This window comes from Eschrichtius robustus, chromosome 2 (assembly GCF_028021215.1).
Source record: "Eschrichtius robustus isolate mEscRob2 chromosome 2, mEscRob2.pri, whole genome shotgun sequence".
Lineage (NCBI taxonomy): Eukaryota > Metazoa > Chordata > Mammalia > Artiodactyla > Eschrichtiidae > Eschrichtius > Eschrichtius robustus.
The window spans coordinates 178,360,472-178,383,721 of NC_090825.1; the positions used below are offsets into that span (position 1 = coordinate 178,360,472).

The 23,250-nt window shown below is 50.5% G+C and overlaps 1 protein-coding gene and 1 long non-coding RNA gene across 2 annotated transcripts in view; one reads left to right on the forward strand and one right to left on the reverse strand.

Moving 5' to 3' along the window:
* The window catches only part of GNG7 (G protein subunit gamma 7), a 155,267-nt gene that overhangs the window by 62,348 nt on the left and 69,669 nt on the right, over nt 1–23,250 (reverse strand). The gene's annotated exons all lie outside the window — the stretch shown is intronic.
* LOC137759135 (uncharacterized) lies at nt 14,556–17,744 on the forward strand. The gene is made up of 3 exons (XR_011073040.1): nt 14,556–14,638; nt 14,734–14,934; nt 15,132–17,744. It is a non-coding gene; the product is annotated as an uncharacterized lncRNA (long non-coding RNA).

Sequence of the window (23,250 nt, forward strand, 5' to 3'; positions counted from 1 at the left end):
GAAAAGTCTGTTGACCTCAGGGTGGCTGGCAATTCTTGGTGGCGTTGAGAGCATCACAGGTCTTTTTCTGCTCGAAGGCTTTGGGCACTTCTCCTGCTCCATTTTCACAAGGGGACTGCCAAGCTTGTGCTGCCTCTCTGAGCTCACAGAGAGGACGTGCTGGAGGCCCTGCCCTGCACTGTCCTGGGTGGAAGCTTCCACACACACAGTCCCTTTCTGGGCCCAGGGCCACCCACGGGGGCTGCTTGGCCTGTGTGGGTTTAGCCACCCTCTTGCACTCAGTGTCCTTTTTGTTTTTAATTTCTGCTTTAAAAAGTAAATTTTAAAACTTTTGTAGTCATCACAGATTCACAGGAAGTTGCAAAAACCATGTGCGGGAAATACTGTGGACCCTTCCCCCGGCCTCCCCCGGTTGTAACATCTCGCATAACTATAGTTAGTATCATAACCAGTGTCTTCGTCCTCCTGGACTGTAGGAACAATAGCACAGGCTGGGGGGCTTAAAGCACAGACATTCATTTCTCTGGTTCTGGAGGCTGGAGTCTAAGATCAGGGTGCCGGCGTGGCTGGTTCCTGGTGAGGGTACACGTCCTGACCTGCAGTCGGCTGCCTTCCTGCTGTGACCTCACATGGCAGAGAGAGCTCTGGTCTCTCTTCCTCTCCTTACAGGGACACGAATCCTACGTGGGGGCCCCACCCTAATGACCTCACCTAACCCTAATCCTCTCCCAAAGGCCCCATCTCCAAATACCATCCCATGGGCTTCAGCATATGGATTTTGGGGACACAGACATTCAGTCCATTACAACCAGGAAATTGATACTGACACAACCCACAGAGCTTAGTCAGATGTCCCCAGTGTCCTGTGCACGCATGTGTGTGTGTCATGTAACTTTAGTGCATGTGTAGATTCATGCCCCCCACCACAGTCAAGACACAGGACAGTTCCAAGAGCAACCCCCCCTCATGCTACACCTCTCAGCCACACCTCCTCTTCCTCCTCCGTAATCCCTTCTTCAGTGCATCGATCAAACGTCCATGGTCCTCCACAAAATACTAGCAAACCGAACCCAGCGACATATGAAGAGGATTCTACCCCACGGCCACGTGGCGGAATGCACGGTCGGTTTAACATCTGACAGTCCACATAAAACAGCCCGTCGACAGAGTAAAGGACAGAACCCACAAGGCCACCTCAATATGATGCAGATGAAGACGTGACATCTTTCTACGCTCCTCTGTCATAAAAACACTCACCAAACCAGGAATAGAAGGGAACTTCCATGCAAGCCACAGCGAAGGAGCCCGCCGGCCGCGACTAAGACCCAGCACAACCAAATAAATAAAGAAATAAAGAAGGGAAGTTCCTCAACCTGATCCAGGGTATCCCGGAAACCCCACAGCCACCAGGATGCTCCCAGTAAAAGACTGCACGCCTTTCCACGGTCACCAGGGGGGACACAAGGACGCACACTCTCGCCGCTTCTACTCAATGTGTACTGGAAGTTCCAGTCAGGGCAGTTGGGCGAGAAAACGAAATAAAAGGCATCCAGATGGGAGAGGAAGAAGGAAGACCGTGTCTCTGCGTGCAGAGGACAGATCTGGGTATAAACTGCATGGCAGCAGTGCAGCGCACCACAGGCCGCTGAGAGACCAAGCTGGTCTTGGAGCCACGAGTCTCTCCTGAGCTTGGTGGGGATGGGGCAGGGGCTGGGGGGGCGGGCAAGGAGGTCCTGCCGAACTGCGACTGGCCTTTACAGTCTCATTGACTCCCTCGGGACAACCAGAAGGGCAGCAGATTAGAAAGTCCCACTGAGATAAGGCCATGACGGGCTCTCTGCAGAGGGGCAGGTAGTAAACAGACCTCTTAAAACACGTCATGAGGTTTTCGGTTTTTGTTTTGAAAGTCAACAGCTGCCCAGAGCCCGGCAGGGCAGGTCAAAGGGCCAATTCCTTGGCCGGGAACAGGGTGGGGACAGAGGGCAGCTGGAGCCGGACGCCAGCCCTGTGGGAACGTTGTCCCGTCGGGGCCGTATTTCTTCTCCATCCTCCTCCCACCTTCACTCCCAAATGTCTGCTGACGCATCTGTCCTTGGCTGCTCCGTGGGAACCCCCAAACTCAGGGGGACCAACTTGTCTGGTTGAGCGTTCTAAGTCCTGCACCCTGGGAATCCCTCAGCCCCGGCAAACCAGGGTGGCCCAGATGGCTGGTCACCTCACGAACTCCTCCAGTTGGTCCCCTTTTCCTCCAGGCTCCCCCGCTGGGCTGTGTGGCACCATCGTTCTCCCTGGTGGCTTAGGTGTGACACTGGGGCCCCCGTGCTGTCCCCCAGGCAGGCCTCTTCTCACACGGCTCCTCAAATCTCCCGCCTGCCTCTCGGCCTTCCTGCATCTTTCCCACCTCTACTGCCTTAATCTGGTCCCCTCCTCCCATAGCCAGGCCATGGGAGCAGGAAGGGTAATAAAACACTGATCTGGTGCCCCTGGGCCTTGAGCATGGAGGGCTGTATGATGTTTATGACCATTTAGCACAGGGAACTATACTCAACATCTTGTGATAAACCATAATGGAAAAGAATATGAAAAAAAATGTATACATATATGTATAACTGAATCACTTCGCAGTACAGTAGAAATTAACACAACATTGTAAATTGACTATACTTCAATGAAATGAATTTTAAAAAGTAAAATTAAAATTAAATTTTAAAAAGTCATAGCATACACACTACAACATGGATGAACCCCACAACACACGGAGTTTGAGAAGCTAGACGCAAAAGATTACATAGTGTGTGATTCCATTTACGTGAAGCGTCCAGAAGAGGCAAATCCAGAGAGACAGAGAGTGGGTTATTAGGTGTCAGGGCCTGGGGGAGTGGGTGGGGGTGACTGTTAATGGGGACGGGGTCTCCTTTGGGGGTAATGAGAATGTTCTGGACGTAGATGGTGGTGATGGTTGTAAATTCTGTAAATATAGTAAAAACTGTTGAATTGTACACTTAAAATGGTAAAGTATAGTATACAAAATTTTTTTAATGTCCATTTTATTTTTTTCAATTTCTTTCTTTCTTTTTTTTTTTTGGCCATGCGGCTTGTGGGATCTTAGTTCCCCGACCAAGGATTGAACCCATGCCCCCTGCAGTAGAGGCGAGGAGACCTAACCACTGGACCACCAGGGAATTCCCTATAGTATATAAATTTTAACTCCATAAAGCTGTTGGAAAATAAATGATAAGTAACAACATTATCAAGAGGTCAGGCCCCTTATCCAAATGAATTTTTCGGACACATTGGTTTTTAAGAGTATCATTAAAACAAAAAGATTAGAGGTGCTATGGGAGAAACAGAACAGGTAAGGGTGGTTTTCAATTTTACTCTATTGGGTGCATGATCATTTTCACATATTTTATAGATGAGAAAACTGAGGCTTAGAAATGGTAGAATTATGTGAACTATAGTCAATAAAACTGTCACTCTCTCTCTCTCCATCTATCCATCCGTCCATCCATCCATCTATCCATCTATTCATCCATCCATCTATCCATCCATCCATCTGTCCATCCCTCCATACACACACACACTTGAAACGGTAGAACTGCAACTAGAATTCAGGAGCTGCAAACCATGATCCAATACTATTCTTATCCTTTAAAAATGTCAATACCTATTTTATTTTTCAAAGTTAAACATGGTTCTTATTAGTACACTCTTCCCTGGATTCCTGATGCTCTTGATAACCTAGCAACGCAACATCTCTCAGAGGACAAGGCAGAAAATTCTCCCGCAGCATGTTCCACTCACAAACAAGTGCACCTCGCTCAGAAGGCTCTGTGAACCGATGATGTGGAGGGTAAAAATAATCAGCCCTCCTTGCCACCTCTTACAAGATTTGTAAGGAATACTCCTATGTGCCCATGCTATTTGCCAAAACTCTACCCCGTCTCCACTCTGCCCCACTCTCTCTCTTGTAAGATGCCAGAGATGCACACGGGATCCAACCTTGGCGTTCCACACACCCCACAGACCGCCCTGGAATGAGGCGCTGCTGCCCACCACCTGTGTCTCCAAGGACTGACCAGGCCTGAAGAGCTTCAGGGCAAACCTTGCTTTTCTGAAGCCACACTGAAAAGCAGTGGTGGCATTTAAGAGGAAAAATATAATATGATTTGTGCTTCTTCTTTATGCCTTTTTGTTATTTCCTAGATTTTTCAGTGTGTTGTCATTTGAAAAAAAAGAAAGTTAATTGATTTTTTTTTAAGGGAGAGATTATGGGGGCCTGAGCATGAGACCCAGAGTTCCTCTCACTCCCAACTCCTTGACAAGGCTATTCACCTAAAGAACCAATGTAGAGGAAAAGTTTTTCCCAGGGCTAATGACTAAAGGAAACTCTCTTCTACACTTGGGAGCTTCAGGATGGGTGAGAGCCATAAAGCCAATAAAAAGACAGATAACAAACTGGAAAAATCACTCACAGCATATGTAATAGACAAAGTGTTAGTGCCCATCACATGTAAAGAGCACCTACAAATCAATAAGAAGAAAATCTCAGGAAAAAAAAAGGTCCTTGAAGATATACAAACAGAAGAAAGAAAGAAAGAAAGAAAGAAAGAAAGAAAGAAAGGGAAAGAAAGAAAGGAAGGAGGGAAGGAAGAAAGAAAGAAAAAGAGAAAGAAAGAGGGAAAAGGTGATCAATCTCTCTAATGACCAAATAAATGAATATGAATACATCAAAGAGACATCCTTCTTCACACAACTGACTGGCAAAACTTTTACATTTAATTACTAACCATTATGGTAAGGCTGTGGGGGCAATGGTGCCGTTGAAGGGAGTTTAAATTGGTATAAGTTTTGTGGAAGGTCATTTGTCAATGACTAAATTTTAAATGCGTCGGGGGGGGGGGGTGGCATATGGGGAATCTCTGCACCTTCCCCTCAATTTTGCTATGAACCTACAAGTGTTGCAAAAATAAAATTTAGGGAAGTTAAATACAGCATACTTATTGTACTGACAAAAAGTGATAGCCAAAATACACTGTTAAATTTTTGTTAAAGGCAGAAAAGTATGGTTGTTATGTTTTTGTTTTGAAAAAGATCTTCTTCTGTCACAGGACTTGTTTCTAGCAACAAGGCAGACTGCATTGCCTATGTCTCCTTTCCTGTAAAGCCCAAGCAATACCAGATTAAAGAAAACTAACACTCTGGGCTCACAAAAAGGAAGAAAACTAGCAGAGAATCAAGACGCCAGAGGGCTTGCACACCCGCGTGGTGGGAGGGGTGCGTCGGCTGCCAGGCTGAGAGACTGGCTGCTGGGCTCAGCCACCTTGGTGTTGCTATTGTGTTTATAATCTCTTTCTCTTTCTAATTTATAGTTTTCAGTTTACAGAAAAACCGTGAAGATAGTACAGAGTTTCCACGCACTCCACACCGACTTTCCCCTATTGTTAATTTCTAGCATTATATGGCAATTTGTCTTAATTAATGAACCAATATCGATACATTATTACTGACTAAAATCCACATTTATTCAGGTTTCCTTAGCATTTCCCCAGTGTTCTTTCTCTGTCATAGGATCCCACCCAGGACCAGATGCTACATTTAGGCGTTGTATGGTTAATTTTATGTGTCAGCCTGAGCAGGCCAAGGGTGCCCAGAAACTTGGTGAAATAGTCCCGCTACTAGGGCTTGTCTGATGTTTTCCTCCTAGTTAGACTGGGGTGATGGATTCTGGGCAGAGAGGCTGAGGGGATAAAGTGTCCTTTCCACCCCAGTATATGAAGGGTACATACTTGTTACATATGACACCAAAAGCACAGGTAACAACAACAAAAAATGGACCTCATCAAAATTAAAACCCTTTGTGCATCAGAGGAGATTACCAATAGAGTAAAAGGCAAACAACAGAATGGGGGGAAATATTTGCAAATCATATATCCAATAAGGGGTTAATATCCAGAATACATAAAGAACTCCTCCTACTAAACCAACAACGACCTGGTTAAAAAATGGGCACCTGAATGGCCATCTCTCCCAAGAAGACACACAAATGGCCAATAAGCACATGACAAGATGCTCAACAGCACTAACCATTAGAGAACTGCCAGTCAAAACCACAAGAAATACCCCTTTGCACCCATTAGGATGGCTGTTATAAAAATAAAAAAGCAATAATAGAAAAGAACAAGATTGGTGAGGACGTGGAGATACGGGAACCCTTGGGCATGGCTGGTGGGGAGATGTAGAATGGTGCAGCCACTATGGAAAACAGTATGAAGCTTCCTCGAAAAATTAAACATAGAATTACCTATGATCTAGCAATTCCACTTCTGGGCGTATGCCTGAAAGTATTGACAGCAGGGACCCAAACATAGATTTGCACACCCATATTCATAGCAGCATTATTCACAATAGCCAAAAGGTGGAAACAACCCAAGTGTCCATCAACAGATGAACAGAAAAACAAAATGTGGTCCATCCAAACATTGGAATATTATTCAGCCTTAAAAAGGGAGGAAATTCTGACACACACTACAGTGTGGATGAAACCTGAGGACATGATGCTGAGTGAAATAAGCCAGACACAGAAGGACAAATACTGTCTGATTCTACTCACAAGAGGTCCCTAGAGGAGTCAAATCCACATAGACAGGAAGTAGACGGTGGGGGCCAGGGGCTGGGGGAAGGGATGGAGAATCAGTGTTTAACGGGGACAGAAAACCCACAGCCAATATAATACTCAACGGTGAAAAGCTGAAAGCCTTCCCACTAAAATCTGGAACAAGCAAAAAGGATGCCCTCTCTCACCACCTCTATTCAATATAGTATTGGAAGCCCTCGCCAGCAATCAGACACGAAAAAGAAATAGAAGGTATCCACATTGGAAGGGAAGAGGTAAAATTGTCATTATGTGAGGATGACATGATACTACGTATAGAAAACCCTAAAGACTCCACATAAAAACTACTAGAGCTGATAAATGAATTCAGCAAGGTAGCAGGAAGGATACAAGATTAACATACAGCAACTGGTTGTATCAATATTTCTTTACTCTAACAATGAAATATCAGAAAGGAAACGTAAAAGGGACAGAGTTTCGGTTTGGGAACATGAGAAAGTTCTAGAGATGGATGGTGGGGATGGTTGCCCAACAGTGTAAATGAATTTGTTTTTAACATTTATTTATTTTATTTATTTTTGGCTGCACTGGGTCTTCGTTGCTGTGCGTGGGCTTCAGTAGTTGTAGCGCGCGGGCTCAGTAGTTGTGGATCGTGGGCTCTAGAGCGCAAGCTCAGTAGCTGTGGCTCGCGGGCTTAGTTGCTCTGCGGCATGTGGGATCTTCCTGGACCAGGGCTTGAACCCGTGTCCCCTGCATTGGCAGGCGGATTCTTAACCACTGTGCCCCCAGGGAAGCCCAGTGTGAATGAACTTAATGCCACTGAACTTTATACTTAAAATGGTTAAGATGATAAATGTTATGTTATGTGTATTTTACCACAATAAAAAGTTTATATATATATATATATATATATATTTAAAAGGCCAGGACCCCCATAGGGCTGCATCCTTAGGGGAAGAGAGACTAGACAGAAAGTCCACCCAGCAGTGCAGAGGTGCAGTAAGATGCCCACCTCCGTCTGAGCCTATGGGCTTCCCTGGGGATTGGCAGCCATAGTCCTGTTCTCACCCCAAGTGGCTTAGAACCTGGAGCTAAGAAATCAACCTAAAATGTGGTCCCAAACATCTGAGGAACCTACCAGAACCCAGTCACTACAAAGGGACGTGCTCTCAGCCCAGGCCACCTGGGATCCTCCCAGCTAAGGCTTGGGATGGCAAATGTGCAATGCACTCGGCGTCGTCACACATCCCCATTTCCATGGGTGCGTGCACAGGAAAAGTCTAGAAGGAAAGGTCAGAGGTGAAATGGGAGCATTTAGTTAGCACATTACTCTCATCTGGCCTTCCACTTAGCTTTTTCTATAAATGATCCAATTTCACACTCACAACGTCTCTGTGATGGTTTTTATTCCACCAAACAAATGAGGAAGCTGAAATGTAGGAAAACAAAGAAACTTGCCCAAGACTCACAATTAAAATTTGTGGGCAAATCTAGACTGGACACTCGGCCCCCTGTCCCTGTGTCAATGACCATCAATTCCCATCTATCCCACACTCTCGACGGGGGGTTAATTCCAGGGAGCAGGGCTTGCGGTTGGAGATTTCCACTTTCTCATGCCTGTGTTATTTATAAATACATTCTCGACAGGGGGTGAAACTCGATTCCCCGGGAGGGGAGAAAAATCTAACTCTTCTTATGCATGAAGCACAGCTGTACCGACAACACATAAACAGATACACAGTGTACCTGTGCTGTTAGTATTTTTTTTTTAACTGTGGTGATCTTTATTACACCCCCAACATCTTTTTTTTTTAATTTTTTAAATTTATTTATTTATTTATTTATTTATTTATTTATTTATTTATTTATTTATTTTTGGCTGCATTGGGTCTTCGTTGCTGCGCGTGGGCTTTCTCTAGTTGCGGTGAGCGGGGGCTACTCTTTGTGGCGGTGCGCGGGCTTCTCATTGCGGTGGCTTCTCTTGTTGTGGATCACGGGCTCCAGGCGGGCGGGCTTCAGTAGTTGTGGCACGTGGGCTCAGTAGTTGTGGCACACGGGCTTAGTTGCTCCGCGGCATGTGGGATCTTCCCAGACCAGGGCTCGAACCCGTGTCCCCTGTGTTGGCAGGTGGATTCTTAACCACTGCGCCACCAGGGAAGCCCCTGTGCTGTTAGTATTTTATGGGTCTTCCATAAGGAGAATTTTTTCTCATCAACTCTTTGATTACCAGAACTTGAATTTTTCCCAATAATGAGCAACCTCCACAGGTGGACAATTAAGGGTTTTTTAAATTGAACTATAATTGATTTACAATATTGTGTTAGTTTCAGGCGTACAGCAAAGTGATTCAGCTATATATATGTATATATATTCTTTTTCAGATTCTCTTCCATTATAGGTTATTACCAGATATTGAATATAGTTCCCTGTGCTGTATAGTAAATCCTTGTTGTTTATCTATTTTATATTTATTGGTGTGTATCTATTAATCCCATACTCCTAATGTATCCCTCCCACCACTTCCCCTTTGGTAACCGTAAGTTTGTTTTCCATGTCTGTGAGTCTGTTTCTGTTTTGTAAGTAAGTTCATTTGTACTATTTTTTAGATTCCACATATAAGTGAGAGCATATAACATTTGTCTTTGTCTGACTTACTTCACTCAGTATGATAACCTCTAGGTCCATCCATGTTGCTGCAAATGGCATCATTTCATTCCTTTTTATGGCTGAGTAATATTCATTGTATATACATACCACATCTTCTTTGTCCATTCATCTGTCAATGGACATTTAGGTTGCTTCCATGTCTTGGCTACTGTAAATAGCGCTGCAATGAACATTGGGGTGCATGTATCTTTTCAAATTAGAGTTTTCACCAGATATATATGCCCAGGAGTGGGATTGCTGGATCATACGATAGCTCTATTTTTAGTTTTTTAAGGAATCTCCATACTGTTCTCCATAATGGCTGCACCAATTTACATTCCCACCAACAGTGTAGGAGGGTTCAACAATTAAGAGGTTTTTAAAAGTATCATTATGAACTCATGGCGTTTAGATATATGGTATGTCTTCATCCACTGCCAGCATTATTCTTTTTGATAAGCAATTAGGACAAGGAAGTCTAAAAAGGATCATGAAAAAAAGAAAAAAGAAGATTGAGAGAATGCTGATTTATACTGAGCCAGTATCACTTCTGTATAAATTTATTTTTACATGAAGGGAAAAAAGATTGAAGCTGAACTAAAAGGTCACTTCACTGCAAGCTGGAAAGAAGTCTAGTTTCTAAGAAACATCTCCAAAAATGGGAAGTTGAGTTTCTAAGGAACAGTTCCACTGAGTTTTGGTGAAGAAGTGGGGCTGCGAGCTGGAGAGCAGGACAAGGCAGGAAGCAGGGTGCCCCACGTGTGGCTGGAAAAACCAAATGCCACTGGCTCCTGCTGGCAGGAGGGGCGCCCTGCTCTTCGCTCCGCAAGCATAAATACCACGTGGTGCTTTGCTGGCCGGCCTGCTGTCCTGGGCTCACCCCGGGAGCGCTGCACTTTCCCTCGCTGACTCGGGGATTATCTGTCTTCTTGAAAATCTACGCTGGGATCTGAGGTTTCAGTTTCACCAAAATAAATCCTGCACTGGCCCAGCCCTTCCTCAGTTCATCCAAACAAACCAGTCTGGTTTCTGAGAGCATTTCAAGGGGTGCTGGCGGAAACAGCACTGCCCTGCCGGCCTCCGGAATGCAGGATGCAGAGCTTGTGGACGATCTCTCATCCCTTGGCAGCCCTGTATGCCAGGGGGTACCAAAATCCCCAAATTCGGGGAAGTTTGGGCATTTCTCTAAGGTTGTGAAGTAGGTTGTCAACCCAGGTTTGGTCTGGAACGTCAAAGTTCAGAGGCAACCCGGAAGCACTTGAATGAAGGGATGTGGTGGTCTCCCCTCTCCCTGCTCCCACCCCCCCAGGGATCCTTGCCTCTTGCATTGTTTTTTAAATTTTATTTATTTATTTATTTACGGCTGTGTTGGGTCTTCGTTTCTGTGCGAGGGCTTTCTCTAGTTGCGGCGGCGAGCGGGGGCCACTCTTCCTCGCGGTGTGCGGGCCTCTCTTGTTGCGGAGCACAGGCTCCAGACGCGCAGGCTCAGTAATTGTGGCTCACGGGCCTAGTCGCTCCGCGGCATGTGGGATCTTCCCAGACCAGGGCTCGAACCCACGTCCCCTGCATTGGCAGGCAGATTCTCAACCACGGCGCCACCAGGGAAGCCCGCCTCTTGCATTTTTAAGGCGGGTGCCTTCATTTGTTCACAGACCCCATGGGGTAGGAACAAGGCTCCCCCCCTCAGCACCGTGGACATTCAGGGCCAGGTCATTCTCTGAGGGGGCGTCCTGGGCACTGTGGGGTGTGCAGCAGCCTCCCTGGCCCCGCCCACTCAGTGCCAGGAGCCCACCCTGGTCATGAAAACCACAGATGCCCCAGACATCGCCCAGGGTCCCCCGGGGGCCAGTTCACCCAGATGAGAGCCCTGATCTAGAAGAACTCATGACACATGAACAAGCAACTGGCCTTAGTTGATTCAGCTCAAGGAACGTCTGTGGCGCATCTGCTAAAGGTTGGTCTGGGGACTCCTACTCCCCAGCTGCATGGCTCTGGGCAGGTCAGTCGACCCCTCCCACATCTCCTGGGGCTGTGCGGTCAGCGCCCCCACGGGGTGCTTGCTACTTGGAGCCGTGGATGGGTGAAGGCACAAAGGAAAAGAGAGCAGGAAAAAAGGCATGGCAATGCAGGGAAGTCCAGCTGACACCCACAGAAGTCATAAACTACATCCTTTTTCTCGATCTGTGTCTCCCTTGAAAAAGTTCCATCTGCAGCCTCCAAATGACTTGCAAAAACTTAAGCAAGAAGTTTTGAAAAACGAGTGACAAGTGAACCGAAATGTGGCCTCCAAGACCACAATAAGGTTGAAAACAGCATTTTCTCCTTGGAATTCCAGGCCTTCCAAGGTCTCATACAGCCTTTTCATGGACTTCAGGTTGGGCTGACCCCTTAATGAATGTTCCTAATGCACTTACAACACAGTGCAATTTGCAAAAATTCACATTATTGCAGTTGGGAGCAGCTTGTTGTGTTTAGGGGAGGGGGGGTTAAGGTGAGTCTCATTATCTGAGCATTTGGCATCATGAATTCAATGATCGTGAGCTGGACTGAAAATACAACATGAGGAAAGTTTTGTAAACCAAGCAGAAAGGAAGTCCACCCACCATTCTGCAAAGGCACCCACAGGGGACGCACCCGGAGTGAGACGGGTGATGCCGAATTAAGCTCTCCCATTCAGTCCCTGTTCCAGATGCTCTCATGGTGAAAAGACTTGTGGTGTGTGATTACTGCTTCTCTTCCTATTATATTTTTAATATGACGGCCCCTACATGCAAGCCATCTGCTTCTGTATATAGGTGAAGGTACCCCAGATTTTTCTGACACTGGAGGGAAAACGGCCATGTTGGACTCACTGAGTGATAGCCCCCCGGGATGTTCTGCCTTATCTCAACTTTAATCTTTTAAAAGATAATAATTAGAGGAACACTCATGGCAGTTAAGAACACCAGCTCTGGAGGCAGAAGGGTTGGTTCCCACATCCAAGTTCTCCTGTCCGGCAGCTACGGGAGACATGGAAACTGAACTGGACGAGATGTGCCGTAGCATGTGCCTTAAAGGCAAATGAGGCGGGCTTCCCTGGTGGTGCAGTGGTTGGGAATCCGCCTGCCAATGCAGGGGACACGGGTTCGAGCCCTGGTCCGGGAAGATCCCACATGCTGCAGAGCAACTAAGCCTGTGTGCCACAACTACTGAGCCTGCGTTCTAGAGCCCGCGAGCCACAACTACTGAGCCCTCGTGCCACAACTACTGAGCCCGCAAGCCACAACTACTGAGCCCGTGCACCACAACTACTGAGCCTGCGAGCCACAGCTACTGAGCCTGCGTGCCACAACTACTGAGCTTCCATGCCACAACTACTGAGACCATGAGACACAACTACTGAGCCCATGCACCACAACTACTGCGCCCGCAAGCCACAACTACTGAGCCTGCGCACCACAACTACTGAGCCCACGTGCCACAACTGTTGAAGCCCGTGCGCCTAGAGCCCGTGCTCCGCAACAAGAGAAGCCACTGCAATGAGAAGCCTGCGCACCGCAACAAAGAGTAGCCCCCGCTCGCCGCCACTAGGGAAAGCCTGTGCACAGCAACGAAGACCCAACGTAGCCAAAAAAATTTTTAAATAAATAAATAAAATAAAATTACTTAGAAAAAGAGTATGCTTAGTTTAAAAACAAATAAAAAGCACAAAAACAGAAGTACATACAGGTAAAACCTTCTTAGCTATGGCACCAAAAACACAAGCGACACAAGAAAAAAATAAATGGGGGAACGTCATCAAAGTTAAAAGCATTTGTGCTTCAAAGGACACCAGCAAGAAAGTGAACAGACAACCCACAGAATGGAAGAAAATATTTGCACATCCTATCTCTGGATGAGGAACTCGTCCAAAAAACCACATATATGTACATCATTATGATGAGTAAAAGGTATTGGGGAGGGTGTGCATGAGTGGTGGTGCAGGGGGCATCTGGGAACTCTGTACTTCCTCTCAATTTTGCTGTGAATTTTAAAATCCTCTAAAAAATAGTCTATTAAAAAAAATATTGAGGACCCCAGACAGCTTGTGTTAAAAAAATCCCAAAAAAACTATTTCTAAAATTTTAGCAGGACTACATTTTTAAATGACAAGTAACAACTTTTCAAAAAAATATTTTTTTTTAGGGAGAACAGTGCTGTTTGCTGCATTTTGCAAATCTCTTCCGTGTGTGTCTGAACAGAAGACAGCTGGATTCTCATGGCAGCTTCTGCGTTCAATCTGTTGTGACATGAGACCCACGTAACTGCTGGAAAACAGCACACACGTGTGAGAAAATGCGAGTGACAGAGGCCAGGAGTGCTTAGTCTTGGGACGCTACCAGGGAGAACCTGCTGCAGGGTCTCCTCTCCATTTCACGGCTGGGAAAACGAGCTCAAAGTCGGCACCAGACCTGCCCAAGTCCACCACATGCAGCTCAGGTCCCGGGATACACCTGGGACCCTGCGTCTCCAAAGACTTTGGCCGTGGGTAGGTAGCCCCAGACCCACCGTGCCTCAGTTCAATCCGACCAACCGCTGACCGCCCAGTGTTTCCAAGGTGATGCGATGGAGGGGTCCCGCTGAGGGCCGTGGCGTTTTGCAGGTTCACGGCCCTCCATGCGGTATACGCCTCTGTCGCCCCTGCCCTCCCGCCAGTGTCCCCACTGCTGGGCAGCAGGAAAAGAGAGGCACCTTCAGAAAGAGAGCGGATGTCACCTGCCCCCGCAAGATGCCAGCCAGGAAAAGAAAAGGCGGTGGGAATCCCAGAGGGTCCTTCCCGCTCCTTCCAGAAGCTGCGAGGAGCGTTTTGGAGGCGTCCCCCGGAAGGAAGCCTGTTGGCCCCAGACATGATTCTCACCGAGGCTGAACCACCCACAGGCTCTGGCTTCGCTCTACTCCCTCTGGGCCTCGGGTAGAAGCAATCAGCAGAAAAGAACAGTCTGTGTGAGGGCCCCAGGCCACACCGGCCCCCAACGCGGCGAGCAGATGAAGGGAGATTGCGGATGGCGGGCGGACTGTGGGGACACCTGGGGCCAGGGCCCTGGAGCATCTGAGCACAAGCCACTAACAGCATGAGCCACCACCGATGGTATTCTGGGAATCAAATGAGTCCCAGACGCCAGGCTGCGAAGCAGAAGCCAGTCTCAGCCCGGGCAGCAGGCCACGCCTCTCCTCTTTTCCACTTTTTCTTCCATCAGAATTGCCTTTTATAGCCCGGTTGATATTTACCAACCAGATGAGGTCAGAGGGTGAGAGTAGTAACCACTGAAGTGTAAGGCCGGGGAGGACAGGCCAGATCAAGGCTGGAACCCAGACCCTGGGCTCTGGGGCAGGCGCTGGGCACAGAAGCGTCGAGAGGTCATAGGTCGGGGGCTGGCGAGGGTGAAAGGGTGGGGCAGGGCGGGCATCCTGCTACCAAGAGCCGACCTGCTGTGTTCTTTCCACCCCTCCAGGCTGCAGACAGTGGAAGCTCTCTGGAGAAGCCCAAGGAATCCAACCATCCCAGGCTGGGAAATGCAAACTCAGGCCCTTGTTCGCGGAGCCTGGACCCGAAACTGCCCAAAACTATGCAGGGCTCATGCTGACGGGGTGACGGCTAAATATAGGAAACCCAACTATCTGGAGAATGCAGCTTCTGCATTTGGGAGGGTAACGTAAGTTTGTTTTTATTCATTGTTCACAGATTTTTTTTGTTTTTGTTTTTGTTTTTTTGTAGGGCATTAGAGCTGGGAGGAATTTCAGAGTTTGCCTCACGGAGATTCATTTCACAGACAGGGGACCTCAACTCAAGAGGGAGGGGCGTTTCATTTTTTTTTCTTTTTTCTTTTTGGTCGCACTGCTCGGCTTGTAGGATCTTAGTCCCCCGACCAGGGATTGAACCTGCACCCTCGGCAGTGAAAGCACTGAGCTCTAACCACTGGACTGCCAAAGGACCACTGGAATTCCCAGGAGGGATGTTTCTTTTCTTGAGGAACTGGACGTTTTCTGCTCCATGCCTCTGAACCACGGCAAGGAGACCTCTCCCCATGTTCTCCACTTCTCGCCTCGAGGGTCTGCATCTCCCCCTCCCCACATTCAGGGATGGAGTGTGGTCTGTTGGTATGCTTTTCCCAGAGACAGATGTTGTGGGAAGGGCAAAATCCAGCTGGGGCTTCCCCCCACCTTAGAAATAGTCAGCCCAGGGGCTTCCCTGCTGGCGCACTGGTTAAGAATCCGCCTGTCAATTCAGGGGACACGGGTTCGAGCCCTGGTCCGGGAAGATCCCACATGCCACGGAGCAGCTAAGGCCGTGCGCCACAACTACTGAACCTGTGCTCTAGGGCCTGCGAGCCACAACTACTGAGCCCACGTGTTGTAACTACTGAAGCCCGGGTGCCTAGAGCCTGTGCTCCGCAACAAGAGAAGCCACTGCAATGAGAAGCCCGCGCACCACAACGAAGAGTAGCCCCCGCTCGCCGCAACTAGAGAAAGCCCGCACGCAGCAACGAAGACCCAACGCAGCCAAAAATAAATAAATAAATAAAATTCTTCTTTTAAAAAAAGAAACAGTCGGCCCAGAGGGCCCAGCAAAGCAACTGAATTCTGGGGGAAGGTTGGGTACCTTTGTGCAGTCTGTGTTAGTTTCCTGGGGCTGCTGCAACAAACCACACGGATTTGGTGGCTTAAGGCAGCAGAAATTTATTCTCTGCAGTTCTGGAGGCCGGAAGTCTGAAATTAGCATCACTGGGCTGTAATCCAGGTGCGGCAGGGATGCGCTCCCTCGCCTCCCCAGGAGGCTCCGGGGGAGGGTCCTTCCCACCTCCTGCAGCTCTTGGGGCCGCGGTGTCCTGAGCTTGTGGTCGCGGCCTTCCAGTCTCTGCCTCTGTCTTTCTGTGGCCTCTCCTCTGTGTCTGTGCGGAATCTCCTCCTGCCTCCTTTTTTTTTTTTTTTTTAACTTTTTAAATTTTGTGGCCGCACCGCGTGGCATGCAGGATCTTAGTTCCTGGACCAGGGATTAAACTCGCGCCCCCTGCAGTGGAAGCTCAGAGTCCTAACCACTGGACCGCTAGGGAAGTCCCTCTGTCTCCTTCTTATGACTGCATCAAGGGCCCACCAGGATAATCTCCCCATCTCAAAAGCCTTCATTAAATCACACCTGCAAAATCTTCGCCTGCTCAGGTAACAGAGTCACAGGTTCCTGGGACTTAGGACCTGATATCTTTGCGGGGGGTCATTCTTCAGCCAATCCCGAAGTCTCTCTCCAGGGCCGACGTGCATGCTGACAGGAATGCCCCCATGCCCAGCACCAGGCGGCCTGCCCCGGAGAGAAGGCAGCTGAAGCAACGGGCGAGGCGGTGCTGTCTTCCTGGAGGATGACCCCACACGGAGCTGGTAAGGCTCCCATTTGGGCCGACAGGAGAGTTCCAGAACCAGGCAGTGGTGCTGGTTGCACAACACTGTGGATGTGCTAAATGCCAATGAATTGTCCGCTACAGAAAGATTAAAATGGTGGAATTTTTTTTGAAAAATTAAGATGGGAGGGGACTTCTCTGGCGGTCCAGTGGTTAAGACTCGGCGCTTCCACTGCAGGGGGCGTAGGTTCCAACCCTGGTCGGGGAACTAAGATCCCACATGCTGCAGGGTACGGCCAAAAAAATTTTTAAAAAAAAAGGAAAAAGAAAAATGAAGGGACTTCCCCGGTGGTGCAGTGGTTAAGAATCCGCCTGCCAATGCAGGGGACACAGGTTTGAGCCCTGGTCCAGGAAGATGCCACGTGCCACGGAGCAACTAAGCCCACGAGCCACAACTACTGAGCCTGCGCTCTAGAGCCCGTGTGCCACAACTACTGAAGCCTGCCTGCCTAGAGCCCGTGCTCCGCAACAAGAAAAGCCACCACAATGAGAAGCCCGCGCATCGCAACGAAGAGTAGCCCCCGCTCGCCGCAACTAGAGAAAGCATGCACGTGGCAATGAAGACCCAACGCAGCCAAAAATGAATAAATAAATAAGAAAAAACAAGAAAAATGAAGATGGAAAATAAAACCCGCCCGGGGTCAGCTTTGCATCCGGGGCTCAGCCTGGCACTGGGACCCACCCTGGCGGCATCCTCCGTCCATCCCCACTTAAGCTGCGGGGCTGCCACCACCTGCTGTGGGAAACGGCGTGGTGGGTGTCAGGATTAACCCGTGGTCACCACTAAAAACAAGTGAGAGGCTTTCTAGGGAGCAGCCTGAGAGAGCCTGGCCTGCAGCTGCAGCCAACGGCAGCAAACAGGTTCCTGCCTGGCCAGCTGTCAGAGAGCACGCACGCGGGCCACGGCGTAGGAGATGCCGGGAAGGTCACGGGAGCTCACCGGCAGCCCCTCGAGGGGCTCCTGAGGTCAGATGGCATTTGAGAGAAAGGTGAGACAGAGCCTGCTGGCTGCTGGGCCACTGTGCAGCGCAAAACACGTCAGTTTTGACACCTAAAAGTCAGAACGGTCTGCAGGTGGCGAGTAGGTGGAGGGGAGGAGGGGAGGCGGGGAAGGGACAGAGGAGGAGCAAAGTCTAAAGGAGAGAGTAAGATCTGATTCAGCAAAGGTTCTGCCTACACAGGATCTGCCCGGTGAAAAACAGAAACCCGATGCCACGCAAGGGCAGGCTTGCGAACAGAGATTACAAACGGGACCTGGGAGTTTTTCTGTGCACGTGTGCGTGTGTGCACGCGTGCGTGCACACACACACACACAGACACACACATGGTGGGGCGGGAGGGGGCACGTGGATATTCCGACAGAGGTGGCAAGCACGGCCAGCACCGTGGGAGCCGAGGGTACAGCACATGACCTCCCCGAGGGACGCAGGTTTGCGATGGGACACAGGCAGCTGGCTCACGTGGCCCCGGATGCAGGCACACATGTGCTGTCTTGGACTCAGCCCAGAGTCACGAGGCGGGGACTCTGGCAGAGCTTCCCTCGCTTCCGCCGGACATCCCGGGCCAAGGTGCTCAGGGCCCCTTCCTCCTCCTGCAAAGAGCTCGGAGGGAGGGTCCCCAAGTTCCCCCGTGCGGTGGACAGAAGCGCAGGACACCGGGGCCCCGGGGGCCTCCCAGGTCTGTGGTTTGCTGGCACCCTCTCGGCCAGCACCACGGCCTCCGTCAGATGCCTGCAGGCCTGTGAACACAGCCCGGACCTGCGTGCCTGCTCTAAAGCCACACTTCCTTCTGCAAACTTTTTTAAGAATTGACATGAGGTTTTCATAAAATCAAAGTAAGCATTTGAAAGTGAACATTCCACCAGCATCATGTGCAGTCACAGTGTTGTGCAGGCTCGACCTCTATCTGGTTCCAAAACGTTCTCAAAGGAAGCCCCGTCCCCATCAGCAGTCACCCCATCCCATCCCCAGTCCCTGACAACCAGGAACCTACTCTCTGTGTCTGCGGATCTGCCTGTTCTGGACGTTTCCCATCAATGGAATCACACCTTGTGTGTCCTTCTGTGTCTGGCTTCTCTCACTGAGCATCGTGTTCTCAGGGTCCATCTGCGTTGCAGTGACTGTCAGGGCTTCACCCTTTTTCATGGCTGAGCGACGCTCCAGTGTGTGGATGGACCACCTTGTGTTTATCCATCATCTGCTGATGGACACTTGGGTTCCACATACACTTGGGTGTGTATGCTTGAGTATCTCTTTGATTCTCTGGGAGTGGACTCACTGGGTCACCTGATTCCCTTTTCACCTTTGCCATCCCTGAAATGCCCCAGACCAGGCCTCCCCATTCTGCAGCCTGCAGCTGGCCTCTGGGAAGTGTAATTCTTTACAACGGCAGGTGCACATCTATCCGATAGGCATCTACACGCCCTGGGATGATGGGGAGTGAGGATCTTCAGAAGGGGACCCTCCAAAAACCCAACGATCAAGATAAATATCTTAGTGCGCTGTTGTAAAAAATCAAAACGAATGCACAAAATCCACCATGACCCGGATATTGACATTTTAAAATCAAGACAGGATTGTGAACGGTGCCGTGACATCCATCTTGGAGTCCCAGTCAAGAGGAAAAATCAGAATGACTGGTCCTGTCTTGATTTAAAATTTTGAAATTCAGGGGGCTTCCCTGGTGGCGCAGTGGTTGAGAGTCTGCCTGCCAATGCAGGGGACACGGGTTCGAGCCCTGGTCCGGGAAGATCCCACATGCCGCGGAGCGACTAGGCCCGTGAGCCACAATTACTGAGCCTGCGCTCCGCAACAAGAGAGGCCACGATAGTGAGAGGCCCGCGCACCGCGACGAAGAGTGGCCCCCGCTTGCCGCAACTAGAGAAAGCCCTCGCACAGAAACGAAGACCCAGCACAGCCAAAACTAAATAAATAAGTAAATAAATAAATAAAATTTAAAAAAAAATTTTGAAATTCAGTTCATCATGGATTTTTGCTTTGCTTTTGGATTTTCAATAGAAATACTAATGTCACATCAAAACATTTTACTTTTAAGTGACATCTAATTAGATTAAATAGATAAGATTAAGTTGAACTAGTTAATTTTCACTTTACATTCAATATTCTTTACCTTGATCACTGAGGTTTTTGCTGCCCCCTTAGATTTTTCTCCAATGCCTGGCTCTCTGCACCCTGGTCTCAGCCCTTTGATTTGGGCCTTATGGATCCCAGTGGGTAACCCAGCGCAGCTGACTACTTGCTAGTGGTCCTCAGGTTCCCTTCTCTGAGCCGCATTTTGGACGTTTCTAGAATCCCAGTTGTGCAGAAGAGCTGGAGGGTGGGAGTGACGCTTGCCCAGCACGTTCTGGTACCTGGCACCCAGAAGGGTCCCGCCTGTTAAAAGGGTCCATCAGCCAGGCTGCCAGAACCTGGAAGGGGCCAGCACAACGCAGAATGACCTACAGGAAATGGGGTGCAAGCTAGGGTTCATTTTTTGTTTTCTGTTGGTCTGGAGTGGCAGCTGGCGCTGTCTTCTAAGTCCCAGTTTCCCTGTCGACAGAATAAAGCCCCTATCAGTGGCGTCGCTGGGGGATGAGAGTGCCAGCACTTGGCAGGTCAGGTTCTCCATGAATGCCAGGCCCTTCTCCCTCTTGATCCCCCAGGGCCCTTAGGACAAACTTCCCTAAGAAGGAGAAGAGGGCTCAGGGCAGGCGGCAAGGTGCGGGTTTGTGCCACCCCAAAGCACCTGCCGCGGATGCGCCATGCTGGTGAGGCCCTTCTGAAGACGATCCCGGTTTGTGTGTGTTGGGGGAGGAGGCGAGGAGGCCGCTGGCCTCTCCCCATGTCAGCAGAGCTTCCCTTGAGAAACTTTCCACCACACTGCCACCTTATCAGGCTTCAAGGGAGCACGTCAGCACTTTCTTAGAAAATTATCTGTTCTGTAGGTGGCACCAGCGGGCACTGCCCTCAGCCCTGCCTGGCCTGGAGCGTTGCTCAGTCTCCACCCCCAAACCTTCAGAGGCGCATATCGTTGGATGAAGACATTTCAAGGGTCTCAGCCACAGGGGGTGAGCTTGGGCAGCCCAAGGAGGGATGACAAAGACCAGCTGTAACTTCTGCAAGATGCCGCCCCATTTCAGAAGGGGCTTGGAGAGGGGCGGGGTATGCTTCTCCCTGGCTGGCTGGGTTTCAGTGTGGCCTAGGGTGCGCACATCTGTCTTCTGAGCACTGAGTTTGAGACTCTCAGTTCCCAAAAGGCAGCAAAGGGAAGAAACTCAAAGCCAGACCCAGGGCAGGCTGAGGGCCAGCTGGGAGAAAGGCCATAGTCGTACACAGAAACTGTCACACACACACACACACACACACACACACCCCCCCCCCCCCCCCCCCGCAGCTCAGCCGGTCGCGCTGGCCCTGATGGCGGTCTGCAGTGAATCTGCTGTGGGGCCGGTTCCCTTCCCCGCCCGCTTTCCGAGAAGCAGGGGGCCCCTGGTGCTGTGCCGGGGCTGCCCCTGCCCAGATCATCATGAAGCCGCTCAGCCCAGTGATCTGGCCCCTGGCGAGACAGCCTGGAAATGCACCGTGGGAGATGATGACCGAGCATCGGGATCACGAAGGTCTCCGCAGACTGACTTCAGGGGAGAGGAATCCCGCCAGCGGGCGTCTAGACTGCGGTGTTTCTGGGATGCTGGAACCGGGAGCCAGAAATGCCAGCCAGCGGGAGGGCTGTGCTGCCACCTGGTGGCCACGGCTGCACGGGCAGCACGACGTCCGCCCGGCAGTGTGGCAGGTGGACCCCAGGTGTTGGGTGTCAGCGGTGAACAAGGAGGGGTTCCAGCCCTCGAGGAGCCTGAGAATGAAGGGGGAGGACGTGCAAAACCTGCATTGATTTAGGGCAGGTGAGACTCCCCCCCGCCCCCCCCGCCCCGGGTTAGGGATTCCACGGACCCTCAGAAGACCACGTTCCATGACCATGTGACCTCTGAGGTCCTGGGATGCTGCTACACACGTTTAAACACACACCTGAGGGGGAGGGAGAGGAGGAGACTCACAGACACTGGGGCTCACCCTGGCTTATACCGGCTGACCACTGGGGATTTATTCTGGAGTCTAAGCTGTACTATGGATCAAATTCAGTATTTTTCCAAATAATAAATGCAGCGGTCCCCCCCCTCGGCACTGCTGACACTGGGGTGGGGTCATTCTCTGTGGCGGCCCTCCCAGGCACTGTGGGGTGTACCTGTGGGGCGCGAGCCTGAGACAGGTTTGCCTTGGTAGGCCCCTGCCTCCAAACAGCAACCCGGAAAGTTATAGTTTATTAACTGCACAGGTGTGAAGATGAATACAAACCAGGCTAGGCTGTTATTATATATCATTAAGACATTCACTCTCGGTCGACTGATTTTAACAGAAGTGAAAGCGCTTTGGTGGGCCCTGGGCACGGGCCTCCTGTGATGGACGGGGGTGAGCATGCCGCCCGGACCACCTTGGTCGAAACGCTGCTTCTCACGGGGGCCTCCCCTCCCCTCGCCCAGGCTGGGTCAGCCCCCTCTGCACAGGCCCAGCTCCTGGATGTTCGCTTCGGAGCCTGGGGCACTGCCCTAGACCCGTTCTCCACCCAGGCAGTCCTGCCCCCTGGGGCACTGCCATGTCTGGAGACCTCTGTGGTTGTCACACTGGCGGTGACCTACCCCACAAGCACAAAGGACGGGCACATACAACACAAAAGGTCCCCACGGAGCCATGCTCCCTGGGCCTGCCCCAGGGCTCCAAGGGACGTCGGGGAGCCTGACCCGTTCCTGCCAGAACCATGGGTCCCACAGCCCAAGAAGGCCACAGCGGCCTGAGGGGCCATGTCTGGGGGCCAAATCAGCTGGAGAGACGGACAGAGGGAGGGCGGGAGGACAGCCCCTACCTGGCGGCCTGAGCCAGGCTCACGCGGTGAGGAGCTTCGTGAACACCATCCGCTCCCTGCCTACCAGGTCTGTGCGGGGGCCCCTGCACATCTGGGCCTGGGGGGGGGGGGGGGGGGCGGGGGTGAAAATGCACATAACATAAAAGCTACCATTTTAATCACATTACACTGTTCAGCTCACTGGCATTTGTACAGCCATCACCTCTATCTAATTCCAGGACACCCTCATCTCCCCCATATGAAACCCCGCCCCCATCAGCAGTCACTTCTCCTCCCGCAGGCCGTGACAACCACGAACCCACTCTCTCTCTCTGTGGATCTGCCTGTTCTGAACACTTCTGGAATTCGCAGCTGTGATTTCTGCAGTGACTCGAGGGTCTGCTGGGATCAAGGACACAGGGCGTCCTGCAATGTGCCTTGAGGGGTGGCCCTCAAGCAATGGGCACTTGCTGTCCCCTCATGTCCTGACGGCCACCCCAGAATGTGGTTACGCCAGGCTGGGCAGCGGCAGACCCCACGTGCCTTCCAGGCGGCTGCTGCAGGGCGATCATGTCGCGTCCCCTGTGGGTCTTTGTCCCCCTGCACCAGCAGGGGCAAGGGCCGGGCAGAAAGAGAACCCCCGTGGGGGGCTGCTGATGTTACTGCTGCAAGACCCACGGCACCAGC